This window comes from Equus caballus, chromosome 2, assembly GCF_041296265.1.
Source record: "Equus caballus isolate H_3958 breed thoroughbred chromosome 2, TB-T2T, whole genome shotgun sequence".
NCBI classification, from domain to species: Eukaryota; Metazoa; Chordata; class Mammalia; order Perissodactyla; family Equidae; genus Equus; species Equus caballus.
The window spans coordinates 110,938,658-110,957,024 of record NC_091685.1 but is presented as its reverse complement, the minus strand read 5'-3'; the positions used below and the strand labels follow the sequence as shown (position 1 = coordinate 110,957,024).

Sequence of the window (18,367 nt, the reverse complement as noted above, 5' to 3'; positions counted from 1 at the left end):
TTCACATATTATACTAGAAAGAAAGAAATGATGAAGTCTTTTATATGTATTAAAATAAGTATCTGTACAGACTATGGTAGTCCTTCCTTATCTGCAGGGGATACATTCCAAGACTCCCAGTGGATACCTGACACCATGGTCTGAACCCTATGTATACTATGTTTTTTCCTATACATACTTACCTATGATAGAGCTTAATTTATACATTAGACTCAGTATGAGATTAACAGCAATAACTAATAATAAAATAGAACAATTATAACAATATCCTATAATAAAAGTTACCATAGATCTTAACAACCTCAGCATACAATTTTTTTCCTCATTAAATTGAGAACTTTCACCTTTTCACTTAAAGGAAGCACTTTACGGCTTTTCTTTGGCATATCCAAATTGCCAGCATCTCTGCTCTTGTGCTTTGGGGCCATTATTAAGTAAAATAAGGCTCGCTTGAACACAAGCACTGCTATACAAGTGACAGTCCAGTCCATCTAATAACAGAGATGGCTACTAAGTGACTAAGGGGTGGAGAGCTTATACAGCATGGATACTTTGGACAAAGGGATGATTCACAGGATGATTCACATCCCAGGCAGAGCCAGAGCAGGAAACTCGAGATTTCATCACGCTACTCAGAACTGCATGCAATTTAAAACTTATGAATTTTCCATTTAACACTTTAAGACCATGGTTGACCACGGGTAACTCAAATTGTGGAAAGTGAAACCACAGATAAGGGGGAACTTTTAGCATCCTAAATATTGTAAGATCCTTTAAAAATATTTTTTATCCTTTTATGTGTCTCCATGCTTTGAGGAAATAATTCTGATCATGAAAAATAAGAGCGCTTCATGCTCCACTCCTCATAGCATTTTATTATCTTTTTTTTTTTTTTAAAGATTTTTTTATTTTTTCCTTTTTCTCCCCAAAGCCCCTCTGGTACATAGTTGTATATTCTTCGTTGTGGGTCCTTCTAGATGTGGTATGTGGGACGCTGCCTCAGCGTGGTTTGATGAGCTGTGCCATGTCCGCACCCAGGATTCGAACCAACGAAACACTGGGCCGCCTGCAGCAGAGCGCGCGAACTTAACCACTCGACCACGGGGCCAGCCCCTATTATCTTATTTTTTAAAAACTTATTTGCCCGATAGTTTGGATGTAGTCTCTGAAACACTGGACTTCTCCACAGTTATGTATTACTGAGAGTATCTCTTTGAGTAAGGTCTAGGACAACCATTTCTAAAGTGAAAATAGGCAGTGAAAGCGATTATTAAACAGCCAGTAACGTTCGTTCTTTGGTTAGAATAATAAATCAAATTCCTAGGAGTAGCCATGCAATTAAGCATCGTGTTGAATTTGGCTAAGTCATAGCAGAGTCAAGCTTAAAACTCAGGTCTCCTAACTCTCCTCAGAAGCTATCCCTTTATTTAGTAGATGAAGCATAGGCTAAGCCAATTTGGCACTCACTCCTTCCCAAAAATGGGTGTGGTTGATGGATTCTTAGAGAGTATTGAGACCAGGCATCTGAAGAATTGGAGTAATATTAGTAATAATAGTTAAACTTTATTCAGGCACTGAGTTGATGCTTTATCTGTTTTTCATTTAATTTTTATTCTGCCACCCTATGAGATAGATATTGTTGTTATGGCCATTTTAGAGTTTATCTAATATTCATAATTTCATAACATCAAAAACAGCCATAATATTAACTATTATTAGAGTAGCTACTGTAGGATCTTATTTTTGACACTGCCATTTACTTTGTGTTTTACGTATTATTTCATTTAATATTCAGGACAATCTTATGAGAGTATAGTTATGAATATTCACATTTTAAACATATATCACCTAACACTGAACAGGTTAGAGTAACTTACCCAAATTCACACAAACGTAGGTTTGAACTCAGGTCTGATTCCAAATTTCATTCCCATCCCACATTTTTATTGTACTTATTGAAAGCCAAACACATAACTCTTATTAAAGTAAGATTGGTGTTACTTGGGAAATAGGGTAGGAACTTGAAAGCAAGACATCTTCTTTTCTTAAATATGTAGGAGTTCTTAGAATTTGTGTACTTTAATTTTCTAAGATAAAAACATGTTCCTCTTCCATTGTTATAGAATTGTAGAAAATCAGTTTAATGCCACAATATCCAAGGACTTTAAAAAGTTACTTAGAAGATGTGTTGTATTGGCCTCTCTATGAATTATCAGAAATCTTCTCCAGATATGTTTCAAGGGGACTTTTGTTAGGTGAAGTCAGAACATAGACATTTATGGAATGTATCATAGTGTCACACACACTTTTGGAAACCAGACAAAATTAAAAGAATATATCATTCTAAATGCTGGGCTTTGGTTCTTCTGTAGCTAATCTGATTAAACATTCAAAGTTACAAATTCATAGTTGAGTGCAATACTAAAATTTCCATAGATTTTAATAATTAATAACACAGTAGGCTAGGAATCCTGGTGTAAGAATTATTTTGGAGACAGATCATTCATGCATTTCTATTTTAGTTTACAACTGATAATACTGTGATTGATACTGATAACATATTTATTCATCCTAGATGGATATTGTGATTACAGAAATAATTAACATACGGGATGCCTTTAACAGGAGCAGTGGAAAACTTGAATAAAAATTATTAAGGATGGAAGTTTTATTTTTACTTCTCTAAGATAGTGGCTTTTCAGAATGTAAGAGTTTGGCATTATTGTATTTTGCCTAAGACAGCTTTTACAGTTTAGTAAATAACTGTAGTCTTTCAATAGAAGTTGGTGGACATATTGAAGCTGGATGGCTTTCTTTTCTTAAAAGATAATGTGATCTTCTGATTTGTAAGCTTTCATTTTCTAAAATCTAATAACCTTGTAAAAGAAACATCATTTTTAATTTGAACTCTAGTTGGAATGTCTAATTGAATGCCTTCAGTCATGACTTGTAGTTTCCCTGAAGGTTTCCTTCTTGAAAAATATTGACCTTTAGGATCATAAACGGAAAGTAATGAAAACTGTATTCATGTACAGAGTGATAAACGAACTGAACATATATGTTGTTGGAGATGTGGGGTGTAAAGCCTGTGAGGATGTTCTAAGAAGTTACCTTAATTGTTAAGGAAAACACCATATGCTATTTTTTGGCCATTCAAAGAATGGGAGTACAGGTATGGGAGTTGAGGAGGGGAGGATATGTACATGCAAAGCTCTGATGAATGTCATTTCCTGGCATGTGAAAGGAGCACAGGGCAGACTGAGCTATGTAAAAGGCTAGTTTGTCATCGCAGTGGCCCCTAGATACTGCTTTGTGAAGAAAGAAAAGAGGAAAGGTGAAAGTTCCTAGATACGAAGGGCAAGATGGGAAGAAGAAACCACATCCATGATTTACTAAGTGCTTACTTTGTTATTATTGCTTTGTAAATAAGATAGACAGCAAATCCAGGCATTCAAAAATATACATGACCGCAAAAGGGCGATGTCACAGCTAACCCTACTTTGGCTTTTACTGCTGTTCTTTATGATAGACATTTGTGTTTACTATGCTCTCTGAAACAGATCTCCAACAATCACTTTTTCTATAAGTTCTTTACTACTTATCATCTCACTTTTGTAAAGTTGTTTGCATTAACTTACATCTGTAGTCATTCCCCAAGTTCATTCTGGAATGGCTGAAACCACTTATAAAGAAGAAAATATTAAGGGCATCAGGTGACCAGTGTATTACTTATGATTGCTGAGTTCTGCTTTTGACCAGAAATATCCTGAGGTTTTCATTCAAAAATATATTATTTTCTTTTTGTAATTAGAATATATATGGAGACAGTACAGTCTTATATTTATTAAGAGTATTAATAGATATTCTTTTGAATATTTCTGTTTGAAGCTTAGAAAATTCTGGCCTCAAAATTATATTTATTACTAATCATACATAGTAATTGTATCATTTGTATCAATTGTATCTAAGCTGAAGTCATCCTCCACAACTCTTTATGCCCTAGGGGAAAAAAGGCTGAACTCCAGCCTTTAAATATTATGCTTCTAGATTTTAAGGGAAAAAAAGGGAAATTACTCTTTTATTCTTAATCTTTCATTTTTATTCTGTATTATTAAATATATAGAATATAATATGTAGTCCATGTAAATTTAATAATCTGTATGTTTTGAGGGTTTATATATTCTGGTATCTGTCCCTTAATAGAATAGATACATTCTTACAAAGTTTGCTCTATAATAGCTTCCTATTTATTGTAATGATTTTTTCCCCAATGATTTCTATTATAATATTAAAACTGTAAACCATTTTTCTAGTTCTGACATCTATCATAAAATCATATTTGTTTTTAAATATCTATATCCTTCAAAGGAAAACAGTAACTCTTCCGTAAAATATTAACAATCTTCAATTCAAATATTAATAACATTTCTACCGTGTACTCAGAAACCAGAATCTTTGGCAGAAAGATTATCATTCTCATTTTTCCTCACAAACTGTTCTACAGTTGTGGGCATCGCATGAGCTTTAGTGGTTAGGCTGCCCTTTTCTGCTCCTGAGGGACTGCACCGTCCCTTCAAATGTTCTCTCCAAGTTAACAATATTCTTACCTCTTAGCTCTTTCCCTTCCTCGAAACTCGCTATCTTTGCCAAAAGTTTTGATTTGGATCATGTCTATTTTAAAATGCTGATCATAAAAAATAGGTCTGTTTTGACCATTTATCACATATCAATCATAAAAGCACCAGTTTATAGGTAGGCATCTCAATAGTCGCAGACTACTAGATGTTGAACTGGGCCCCAGAATCAGCTAGTTCTTGTTCTTTAGATTAATGTTGAGGTAATTAGCAAGTTCCTTAGATTTTCGGGTTTATCGAGTGAATTTCTTTTCATTATTCCTGAATGCACATCCGTTTTACAGGTTTGTTTTAAATATATGAAATAATATCTGTGAAACACTAGAGAACCACACATATTTGGTGGTAATGGCTATCACTACTCCATGCTAGCCTTCTTCCCTGGTTCACACTTTCTCTTTTCTCCAAGGACTTTTTGGATTTTTTGCCTGCAGCTTCAAAAAACATTATTTTCTGTTGGTTCACATTAACTCAGCAGCTGAGCAGAGGTGGATGATGAATGGTTATAGAAAGGATAAGAAATATTGGGACTCCTGCACAAGCACTTCTCCAATCCCTTCCTTATATGAAAAAAATTTCTTGTATTTGTCTTTCTAGTAGTTTCATCATGGCTCATTTACTAATATATGAAAAAAGAGGATCATTTAGATGGAAGAAATAAAACAGGCAGAGGCAGATAGTGGAAACTGCTTATTACTACCCAACTTTTCTTCAAGCACCATCCTGTGCAAAACCATATTAATGTAATATAACAGAAAAATAATATTAAATATTAATATACCCTGATTTTCCTGGCTAGGCTTGTTTATTGCCTTCTTGATATAATCCTGAATTTCAGAATCCACGTGTCAGCATGTGCTGTAGTTGAATATTTTTAAAAATTTGAAGTCTAGAGAATAGTATTAAATACTTGGTTACTGGATGTTAAAATTCTAAGCTCCCAAATACATCTGTATATAACATTCTATCTCTATTTTACTAATTCACTATGTAAGAAGGAGTTTTAAGACTTTCAGGAGCCACTTAATAGGAGTTATACTTTATTCTCCTGATCCTTTGGTTCAGAAAAGTAATAGCATATCTATCTTTGAGATTTTCCTTTGTATATGTTACTTCCCCTTCATGAAATGCCCTGCCCCCTCAGCCTGACAAGCTCTGGCTCAGTCTATAAAACACAGTATAGGTGTCATATCCCCTAAGGCAACTTCTTGACCTTTCCACACCTCAGGGATGGAGTTGGTGGTTGCCTCCCTTGCACTCCCATATCACTTGGTGTATCTCTATTGGAGCACTCTGTCTCAGTCACTAGGATGTAAGTTCCTTGAGGGCAGGAACCAAGTCTATTTATCTTTATATCTATTTAACCTGTATACAATGGTTTGTACATAGTGTATGCTTGCTGAATACATAGATAAATGACCATGTTAGAAATCAGTGAGTCAGTGAATCCAGTCATATCGCAGGTTTGGAAACACATGGTCCATCTTCACAAGTATGTTTTAGAGATTATCAGTCAATAAACATTTACTGTATCATATCCACCCACAGGCTACTGGAGTTACTGAAAAAAAGTTGTAGAGAATCAAGGAACAAAGTTAAGATAAAGCAAGAAGTGACCCAGATCTAGGCTCGACTGAGATTGAATTTTACTGTATTAAATCGTATTTAAAAATATAACTTTTTATTGAATATTAAATCATATCAACAAATACAACTGTTTTTGCTATAAGTGAGACATTATGCCAAACTTAGTAGTGGGTTCTCTGTTATGAAGAAACTTATAGTCTAATTTAGGTAGCAAGGCGTAAGCATTATAAAAAATGGTTAAACATCTCTGCAGTTTTTAACATTAGTTCATAGAGTTGTCCTAAGAGATGCCAAGTGATTTTACAGATCAATTTAAAACTATAAGAAGAACCACCGTTTTGACTCCTGGTGATCTGCTGGTGTGACTACTAACAAATCATCATTCTCCATTTTATGCAACAGAAGTACTATCCTGCATAAGTAAATACAGTGTAATGTGGGGAGCACCTGTGAGGCAAAATGGCATGTAAAATGACTACTTTTTCCTCTAAGGCAGTGGTTCTCAACCAGGGATGATTTTGCCTACCCAGGGGACATTGGACAATATCCAGAGACATTTTTGGTTGTGTCAACTAGGAAGAGATGTTACTAGCATCTTCTGGATAGAGGCCAGGGATGCTGCTAAACATTCCAGTGCACAGGGCAGCCCCCACAGCAAAGAATTACCTGGACCAAAATGTTAGTATCGCTGGGATTGAGAAACCCTGCTCTATGGTATTACTATTTTTCTATATTCCTCCTGCGTTTCATAGGAAATTGTATTCGCCTGTGATTTTCTGTTTCTATTTTGTTCATTCTTTATCATCTGCTCAGAGTTGTGAATCTAACCACTGCTGAGCCCTGGAACATAGACCCAGGGACCAGACCACACCATAACTCAGTTCCTCATGCATTGTTTCCTAGAGTAGCCTTCTTTTCTTTTTGCTGGAACCCTTCAGATGCCTTTTCTTTTAATTTGGCTTTTCCAGCCTATACTAACCTCAGAAATCTCCTTTTGCCCACAATTGACACTGGTCATATTCAGATCAAGTTTTTAAGCACAAGGTAGAAGCACTCACCGTGCACATGAATTTCAAGATGGACTATCCAGTGGGGCCGGCCCTGTGGTCGATCGGTTCAGTTCGCACGCTACACTTCAGTGGCCCAGGGTTTCGCCAGTTGGGATCCTGGGCGCAGACGTGGCACCACCCATCAGGCCATGCTGAGGCGGTGTCCCACATGCCACAACTAGAAGGACTCACAATTAAAATATACAACTATGTGCTGGGGGATTTGGGGAGAAAAAAGCAGAAAGAAAAAAAAAAGATTCCAACACTTGTTAGTTCAGGTGCCAATCTTAAAAAACAAAAAGATGGACTGTCCAAGATGGCCATACCCTGAACCACCTTCCTGCCGCTGTTTGTTTTCTCCAATTTCCTGACGTTGGCTGCTCATTTGACTACCTCCTCAGCCTTCATTTCTGATCTTTGCCTTCCCCTTGCCTGTACAGACTTATTGCCTGGATTCCCTCTACTAATTTGATCTGAGTTGATTTTAATGTTATCCATTTGCTAAGGTCAATTGAATACTGGAAATACACTCTTCCTGGGTAATAGTCCCAGGATATTATAACAATACTGTGATTATCCTCTTTTCAAAAATGCACATTGGTTTCAATGTTTAAGAGATGGGGAAGAGAAGTTCCTGATGATGTTGTATGTACCAACAGAGGAGTTGAAGTGGTGGATATATCTCTGCTTCAGTAATAGCACTTTGGGCATTATATCAGCATCCAAATTAATTCCAGAAAAATGTGTCACATTTTGTTTCATCAGTTTTCCATCTCAGCACTAATGATCCAGGCAAAAAATAAAGCAGTGTGCTTTCTTTATCTAATTTCATCTGATTTCATAGTTGTGGCCAGATTTCCTAGAGATGAATGGAGGACTTTGAAGTATCGCTTTTCTAGTTAGATTTGCATCTTTCCTGTGTATGTTTAATAGAGCCGACAGAATGAGAAAGGGTCTGAAGGGTACCTCTATCTTCCTGTCTTCCTCCTCCAGTAAAAGGACTTCCTCTCATAGATTAGTGGATTGGGGTTAATAATACCGGTATTCACAGGAATAAAAAGAAGAATTGACTATGCCTGAAGGAAATCAGGTGCTGCTGTGGGTGGGAATCAGATAGAATCATGACTTCTATACTGTATAGTAGTATTGGGGACATTTTCTTGTTGATATTTTTTACAAAATACCCTATTTGGTTGTGTTAAGAATGTTAATAAGCCAGTTTTTAGGTGAACACTGCCTCAGATTTCAAGATCTATGCTGATAGCTAGGATTCAACCCTTTGACTGCAATGCTACAGAGGGGTCCATTTATTTGTTACCTGCAAATTGTTGAAAGAATGCAGAGATTTAAAAAACTGCCTCCATGCAAAACTTTGCAGAGATGTCACTTTCCACCCATTACTCATAGATGCCCTCATCTTGCTATTTAGGAAGCACTTTTCGTGGACTGTTAACTTCTGGTAGATATGTATCAATTATAGTCAATTTGACAGAAAATTTCAGAAAAGTAAAGAAGTGAGAGCATTGTTTGTATTCATTTAGCCATTTTAAAGGTGAAATTACTATTTGATTCATACAAGTGATATCATACACACTAGAAATATAAACCTCGTCTTTAGATATTTCTGTCAACCATTATCAGCTGCACAATGTAAGTGTCACTTCTATCAGAAGGAATGTCTTAAGTAATTGGTTGGGATAAAGGAACTGTGTGTGCCCACATCAACCCATTCTGGACTCTGTTTTTCTTTTTGGACCTGCCCAGAAGCAGAGAGGTTCTGTGGTGCCTACTGTCCCATGCTGTAAGCGTATAGGGAAGGCTTTGCCCTGGGGGGAGCCTACAGTTAGCTCCTGTCACTGAGTGGGTTAGTGCCTCTAATTCAGAGGTGCAGTGTTAGGAAGCCCGTGTAACTATACACATAAGCTACGTGCTCCAGTAAGAAAATACATATTTTGATATGTTGAGCTCCATATTTCTTACTTCTCTGTGTTCTGATCCTCTCATGCCTACCTATCTCACTGTCACTCTCACTCTATCCTCCTTTCTTCTTCCCTGCTGTATATATTCAGATAGGAAAGATAGGATTATTTTGCAACCACCCTCGCCCCCAAGAAAAAACTTTAACAATATCTTTTGTCATATTTTTGGTTTTCCTGAGTGATTGTCGTTTTCCTATTACTTTGTAGGTCTTCATATATTCTGATTACTAATCTTTTGTCAGTTATATGTAACTCAGATGTCCCATCTCAGTCCTGTTGCTTGCCTTTACACTTTGTTTACATTTTATGTGGTCTTTTATCGTAGGGGAGTTTTTCGCTTTAATGTAGTCAATTTTATTGGTCTTTTACTTTTTGGATTTTTTATGTCTTCTTAAAGAAATCCTTCTGTACACTCAAAATCATCTTTTCGGTTAAATGCTTTAAAGTTTTACCCTGTAGATTTAGGTCCTTAATCAGTCTGGAGTTTTCGACCTAATATTTAGTGCTTCAGTGAACATACTCATGTATCTCCTCTTACAAAATGCACTATCCAATACAGAGGCTACTAGCTACATATAACTATTTAAATTTAAATTGATTAAAATTAAAGAAAATTTGTAGTTCAGTTCTTCATTCTCACACTAGCCACATTTCAGGTGCCTGAGTAGTCACACTTGTGGTTGGTGACCACTCTATTGCACAGTGCAGATGTAGAATATCACCACTGCTGTAATAAGGAGTCTTTTGCTCCCCTAGAGTCTTAAGCAGGACTCTCTTCTTAGTGGGCTTTGATTCCAGTTACTCTGCTCCTGGACCCATAAGTGTGTTGAAGGGCAGCTAGCTTCTTATCTCTCGGTAGCTTCTTTCAAGTGAAAGGCCTGCTCCCAAGTGAAAAGCTCCCTAAATAGAGGACTCATCTCTGTAGTCCTCCTCCTCCCGGCTCCTGGCCTCATTGTTACCTGCTAGTTCTCTAATTCCTTCAATTAGGTGTTTTTCTCCGGTTTTTCTAGTTATTCTGAGCAGGAGTTATTCTGTTCAATTTCTAGATCTCCATTGTCAAAAATGCAACTACCTAGCATTCAAGCTTGCGTTCCTTATAAAATATTGTTCATTATACGTGAGTTTGATTCCTTTACCCTTAATTTTGAACTTACTCTATTTGAATTAAATATATTTTATTTTTAAATGAATGTCTTTTTCTTTCTAAATCCAAATCTAGTTTTTTATTCTATCTTTGATTAGGCTTGTCTGTTGAGTAAAGAAACTGGTCCGTTTAAAAATATGCCATATTCAGCATTACCTTTAAAGATAAACATAAATTATAATAGAATATTTGCTTACTATTTCTAAGGTACTCATGTAAATAAAAAATAAGTCTAGGCTTTATCTGAAAAAGTACATTGTTCGTTTATTTTTATATGTTTTGCTTGCTCAATCATTGAATGACTTTAATTCTTCTGAGAATACCAGTAAACTCCATGTGAATACTAGTGGTCTTAGAAACCTGAAGCTACTAGTAAAACTTTGCTGAAATATGATTTTGTGAGGAGAATTATAAAGCTTGCAGATTAACACAGTGAGACCAACCCAGCATGAAGCATTAAAGCTAACCTACCTGATACTGATTTCAATAAGGCAAGTACACATTAACATACTTAATGATATTACTGCAGTCCTACCAACTTTAAAATAAATACTTCAGACTTCACCGTGCTCAGAAAGCATCTAGGAAATTGAAAACAGTGAAGTCTCTCTTTTTTTTTAAATATTCCCTAATGTTACAGGATTTTTATATATTTACCCATATGAAATGTTGACCTACAATGCAATATGCAGAGAATATAAGGTTGATGATAACTATTATTACTGATTATTACTGATAAATTTTTAGTTGCTGAATATTACAATAATAAATAACAAGTTCACTTTAAAGCACCACAGACAAGAGAAAAGCATAATATTCTCTTAACGGCCAATGAATAAATGATTTAACATTTTAAAGCATTTAATAAGACTAAAACCCACAGCATAGCTGTTTTCTGCTGTACAATTACCAGAAAAGTTCACTAGGTCATAGTAAAAGCAAAGAAGATTCATCTTAACATCTAATGTGCAGTGTACCTTTGTTGCTTAATCAAAATGTGCAAAAGGACATAAAACACAGAATTGTATTTTCATCAAAATTTAAACCAGGCTTGACATCTTTAAAGTATGCCTCAAAAATTAGAAGAATAGAAATGTCATCACTTACACATGTATAGTCCATCCCAATCATTCCTGAAAAAAAGACCACACACAAACTTACATTTTTAAGCCAAAAGGGCTTTAGCATATAAAGGGGGACAAAAGAGACTTAATGGCATCAGAACTAATGTCTCCAGTGTATTGAAAGGAAAAGTATAGTGTATATTCCTCCATCAGCCTCTCAGTTCACTTTCCACTGCTTCCTAGGGTGTGAAAGTAATTAATTCTCTACTTTATTGAATCATAAGGCTTTATGAAGCAACAATTTGAAATGATTTATGTAAATGTCTTATTACGTGGACTTTAGTCTTAGGGGGACAAATTAATCATCAAATTTCTTTTTATAAGGTAACTTACAGAGTTATACAGTTTCCATGTTAATATGTCACTCATAGGCTGTTTTATTTTATGTTTTACCATGTTTTATAAGTGATTCTTGGAAATTTTAAAGAATTTATGCTATTTAGCCTTTGTTTTTTGAGTGGCTTTGGGGATTCGAAGGCAGGAGAATGCCAACAGGAATTATCTGCTTTCCTGCCATAAGAAATAGTAGTATTTACAGGAAGAAAGCACATTCTATATAAGGGCTAGAGAAAAACTCATTGAAACCTCAGTGGTACTTTTTACAGTAGTTTTCCTTAGGGATGCTTGGTATTACATTAAGACTGAGGCATTTAAAAAATATATTTTCTCTGTAAGGAAAAGTAAGTCTAGCTTAATGAGTTATATTAAATCTAAGAGGTTTGAAAAGTTCAAAAAGGTATAAAGGAAATATATCAGTATTTTGGTTGCATTTTGATTAACAAGTTCATTTCTTTGAGTTTTTGAATAATGTTTAAATTTTTGAATAGTTAATTCAAAATTCATGATCAGTGCATGACCTTAAACATGAGATTTCCCAGTTTTATGGTGGTGACAAACCAAACAGTTTTTGGTCTCTTGGGCAAGACTGGTGCTTATTATAAGCAGCGGTAGAAGTAGTAATAAAAATAATGGTCTCCTATAAGGAGAATAATACTGCTGACTTAATTACATCTATTGACCAATTTTCTTTTAGGGTTACCCTCCCCCCCTCATAATATTATTATTCCTAAATAGCAAATAGGGAAAGTAAGGCAAAGACAAATCAAGTAACTTTAAATCTTCAACACCCTAGCAATTCATTCACTCATTAATTAGTTTATTCATGCCCCTTCTAGTTTCTGAAAGAAAATTAAGCTAATAATAACTTAATGATAGATATCATTAAGGTGACTTGAGCAGTTAAACAAGTTGACAAAGTAAAACAAAAACACGACTACTTTACACTCTTCTCTCATCACTAAGGCATCATGCCAGTTAGTCACATAAAAAATAAACAAATAAATATGTCACACCAATTTGTTTTTTGTAGAAAAGACTTGATCCAAAACATTCCCTGTTCTCGCAGTTATTTGCAAATAAATCTGAATCCTGTTGAAGCTAATTTGTAAGATACGCAACAAAGTTTATCACAAATAGAAAGCTCCATGAGGTCAGTGTTATAAATTTCAAATTTTGATTTTTTCTAGTACTAAAATAAATTGCTTAAAACTTCAGTTAAGAAGTTTCACTCTTTACTTTTGGATGGAAGAATCTCAGTAGTAGATGTTTCAAAATACAGTACATGTAGGGAGAGAGATGATGAGTTTACAAATGTGCAGATATACAGTTATGTTTTTAAAATCTAGATTATAAAACTGATATTAAATTCAAGTTTAACAACATATCTTATTAAGATAAGGATCTTAATCCTCTGTGAAAAGAAAAACAAAACAAAACAAAGCCCGGATAACAGGTTTCTTTTGGTGGTGATCTACAATGTATTAGGGCTATGATTTCCCTCTTGTTCTGCTGTCTCCTTATCCCTCAGTCATCGTAGGTAGAGCATCACACCAATAACTCTTCCTGTCAGTACTGGTGGCGACAGCCAGTCTGACCTGAAAGGAAACCAACACTCCTTCCCAACCTGGAAATGCTGGTTATTTATTTCACCACCCCCAACTCCCTGTAACTGCCCCCTACCACCACCACCACCGGCAGTCTTTGTTTATTTAAAATGCAGAATACCTCTTTCACATGTAAGCTGATTGGATTCTTTCAGTACTAAAGAACTTAACATAGTTTTCTTGGGCATTTCACACACACACAAAAGCATATAATCTTTCCACATTAGATCATTATTTCTAAACTTTAAAGAATTTCATATGGTGCATCCTGTAATAGGATCTTGGTTTATTTGCTGTTTGTTGGTCAGGTATAACCAGATGCAGAGATTGGATGAGGGTGAATAAAGTGAAATTACAGAAGCATATTTCTGAAACTTCCCAAGTTTGTTACTACTTTAATAGTGTTAGAAACAATGTCACTGTAATTTCCGTTCCCAGTCCTTGTGTGTAATGTTAGCAAGATTCTTTCCGTGGGTGTCTTTACTATTTATAGATTTGTAGGAGCCATTTTTCTGGAATCCAAAACCCTTTCTTAGATATAAAACATTGAATAAAATGAGTTGAAAAGATTATTAATAATATTAGGCAAGGATACTGTCCTTTAGTTTCAAAGAAGGTGATAATATCAATGTTAACAGTGGCATTTGCTTTAAAAGACTAAGTTTCCTACTCCTGTTTTTCATTAGAACTGTAAGCAAAAATACCAACAGAGTCTTTATTGCAATAATCAATTGTTTGAAAAAGTTGTCTAAAACCATTAGATTTACACAGTTTATATTGGCCATACATAAGTTTATTATAAGTGGTCAAATATGTTTAAATATTACAATCCACCAATCCAGTCAATACAACAGTTTAAGAAGGCATTGATTCTCTTATTTTAGAAATGTTATCTCAAATAATGTGAATAACCATTAGTGTTCATTGTAATTGTATACTTTTCCCTACTCACCTCTAATATTTCTGTTACTTGCCAAATCCACCCCCTGATTAAGAGAACATAGAAATCTGCATGTAGCAGGTAATGTAAAGACAAACAAGATAGGGAATTTAATATGTTTTTCCTTTATCAGGCTCGCTGAGCATGCTCACTAGTTACATTCTAGTTTCCTTTTTATAAGCATATTTACTCTACTTTCATGGATGTGCTAAGAGGGAGGCAGGTGTTAATTTATATAAAATTCAAAATGTTAATTATAAATTAAGAGTTTTTGAGTGCTGAATTATAAATTCTATTTAAATAACATTAACAATAGAAACTCTGGGATTTTGAAGCTCCAACATAACGGTATATTAAGAGGATAATAGAAATCAGGTTGAAGGCATCTAGCATACAACTGCCCAGAGCCTTCTCTCTACATCTGCATCTAAGTCTGCTTGGTATTGTGGGGCGTGTGTGTGTGTGTGTGTGTGTGTGTGTGTGTGTGTGCGCGCGCGCGCGCGTGCCTTGCCAGCCTCTTCCTAGAATTATATCTCTACTTCTGAGTTTGTTTCTTCTCATATAGACATAATTAATTAAAGCTAGGACTTCACGCAACACTAAAAATCACCACTAAGTAGGATCATTAAAAGCCACAACATCTTCCTACCCTAGGATTGGGTCCTTCCCCCCACCTGAGATTGGTATGTGATAAAATTGACTTGCACTTTTAAAAATATTTTCTATTACTTGTTATAAAAAAGAATAAGATGGGTAGGAGAGGGAGAAAGATTAGGGAATGTGTTGACGTTTGTGGGATTAGATCTGGCATGTGAGAGGTGAACTGGAATTCTGGGGCTTCTTGTGGTAGTCTGATGTAACATGGATGAAGGGCAAAATGAAATTGGTACTGGTAGAATCAAGGCACAGATAGTAGTGGTGACACTGTAAGTTGTGGGAGAAGGGAAAGTCAGGTATTTGGGGCTCCCTCTTGGACCGATTTCTGAAGGCTTAATAGTCTAGGGAAGTGGGTCTAAGCCCCAGGTACAGAGCTCACACTTCATCCCTCTGGAGGAGGACAGACTCCTCCATGTCAGAGCTACTTCTCTTACAGGTCGGGGATACTCCTTGACCCCTGTGGGTTATAGACATTCTGGATTAGTAAATAAATGATAGGTATAGGTATAGATATAGAGCTAGTTAGGCGTATGAACCAGATTTATCTCTCCAGACTTTAAATATAAAATAATGTTAATATTTGCATTATACGAAAGGACTTTAATACAAACTGAACTTGGAGAATTTAGATGACCCGCAGAGACTGAGTGATTTTCAGAATCATTGATAACATCATTGTTTTGAATTTATGAAGGGAATTACAGTGGTAATGTAAGAAATTAAAATATAGCTCTAAATAGATCATGCCACTTTAAAATTTTAAATTTGAGATAAATGCTGTCATATTATAAGCACTAGATATAAGTTACAGAGCTCATCAATGATATATTAGATCTGGTGTCTTTCCTATAAATTCAAAGCCACTAATCCTTATGGCAGAGTATATAAATGAAGAAATAAAACACTAGCACCAATTACTCTGTTCCAAAAGGTAAGACCACGTTCTGTGTGTTAATTTGTTTTCTACCATAACCATTTTATATGGTACTCAGAATTATGAGAGGAGTTACTGAGGGTACCTGAGGAGCTGATGCATATGTAATGTTAAAAGATTTCTTTAGTGGCCAGCCGGTGGTGCAGCGGTTAAGTTCGCACGTTACACTTCCGGGATTCGCCGGTTTGGATTCCGGGTGCGGACACGGCATCGCTTGGCTAGCTGTGCTGCGTTGGGCATCCCACGTAAAGTAGAGGAAGATGTGCAGGGATGTTAGCTCTGGGCCAGTCTTCCTCAGCAAAAAGAGGAGGATTGGCAGCAGATGTTAGCTCAGGGCTAATGTTCCTCAAAAAAAAAAAAAAAAAAAGATTTCTTTGAAGAGAAAACTTCTGTGTGCCCATGGTTACCCAGTTGGGAATGCCCCTGTGCATACCATAAGCTTGGCCCTCCATTTGTTGTTGCTCATGGTTTGGAGTGGCTCCTTTGATTATTTGAATTTGGTTGCACTGAAAAAGCGAGCCTGTTGCTTCATCGTAAAAAGAAAGTGCTTGTCCAAACACGTCGCATGTTGGCAGTTTAGAGGCTGCTCTTTTGCTGTCTGGAACTTAGACAACTTTTTAACCTCTCTAAGGCAAGGTAGCTGGGACAAGGTGTCAGTTACTTTCAAAAAGTAAATAAATCATAGGCTTTGAGTTTCGGTATAATAATAAAGATCCAATGTCCTCACATGAGTTTCTCATTCCATGATTTTGAATCCTTTTTTTTTTGCAGTGAATGCTCTACTTTCAAAGTAAAACTTTAAAACTGCACAGTTTAGAAAGCCAAGTACCTTGAGAGGAAGATTTTTAAGAATTCGCAAGGAAAGAACAGAGTTAACTTTAATAAAATGAACTAAAGAATTAAAAAAACGTATATTTGAAATTTAATCTTTCCTTGCCTCTTTTCTTTACCAAATCAGGAAATACCAGTATAGCTGTTGTGCGAACATCCTTGTATTTGAGGGAGTGACTTTGAATGTTTTAAATATTTTGTAAGCCAGTTAATCACTTGTTATAAGTTCACCTAAGACTTACAAATTTCTATGAATAATTCTAAACTTACTCTATAGAACAGTACTTCAAAAATTGACAAATATGGAGATAAAAGTCTTTATGGCTTAACTCTGTTCGGTTGCTAATATCTATCAACAATCTATATTTGCCAGGTTCCACTCCCAAAACCATAAATTGTACTTTTTCAGAAAGGCAATTAAAACACTAATCATTAGTTGAATAAAGAGACTATTTGGTTGAGGATAAAATGGTCTGCAAATAAATGAAGCTTGGATTGGCTAATCTTTATCAAGTAGTTTCCAGTGCTCAAGTATGTGCTGTAGAGTAAACATACCTTGCTAAGCAAAAATTGAGTGTTTCAGTGTTAGTTTCATGTGTTCTTATAACCTCCAAAACTATTGATAGAGTTAATCCTGTCACAAATTATCTAAAAAGAATGAACAAGAATATGCAAAATATAACAATAACAACAACAACATGCACAGATTAAATGAAAGTGTTAAGGCTTTTTACAGCTGATTGAAAAGTGTATTAGGATTGCTAGAGCCTTTTCTAGAAAGAGGAGATAAACTACTGATTGCCCAAGTTGCTGGTGCTTTATTCCATTTCTACTTAGCATTTTTTCAAATTTATTTTTATTATATCTTGCTTTTACGTTTTAATGCTAGGTTAATATTCTGGAGATAATATTACATTTTGGTTTTTATTGTTTAAAAAAACATATGCTAATGGTACTTCAGAGCATTGATCTCTAAACTTTTTTACTGAATATACCTATGAGTACTTTTTAGCATGAACCACCAATATAGTCACATTTATTTATAAATTATATACAAGTGCATTATACAACATATTAAAAAACATATAAACATATAAAACAGAAATTTAAAAGGATGAGATTTTATGTCTTAAGTATCTATTCTAATATCTTAATTTTATATGCAGGGGATCATTTTTCTCTTTCCTCTTATTTTTAAACTTTTTACTTTGATGTAATTATAGACTCGCAGAAAGTTGCAAAAAAATACTGTATAGAATCCCACGAACCTTTCACCCACCTCCTCTCAGTGATGACATCTTATATGACTACAGAACAATATTAAAACCAGGAAATTACCATTGGTATAATACTGTTAATTAGACTACAGACCTTACTCACTTTTCACATGCACTCATTTGTGTTTGTGTGTGTACCTGTGTGCACTTGGATGTGTATTTGGTGTATGTAGTTCATTGCTGTTTGATCCCATTTATAGATCATGTAATCACTACTACAATCAAGATACAGCATTGTATCTTGAATCACCACAAAGAAATTCTCTTG

The 18,367-nt window shown here is 35.2% G+C and overlaps 1 protein-coding gene across 6 annotated transcripts in view; it reads left to right on the top strand.

The window, feature by feature from the left end:
- Window positions 1-18,367, top strand: part of AFG2A (AFG2 AAA ATPase homolog A) — a 309,252-nt gene that overhangs the window by 180,311 nt on the left and 110,574 nt on the right. The window lies entirely within an intron of this gene.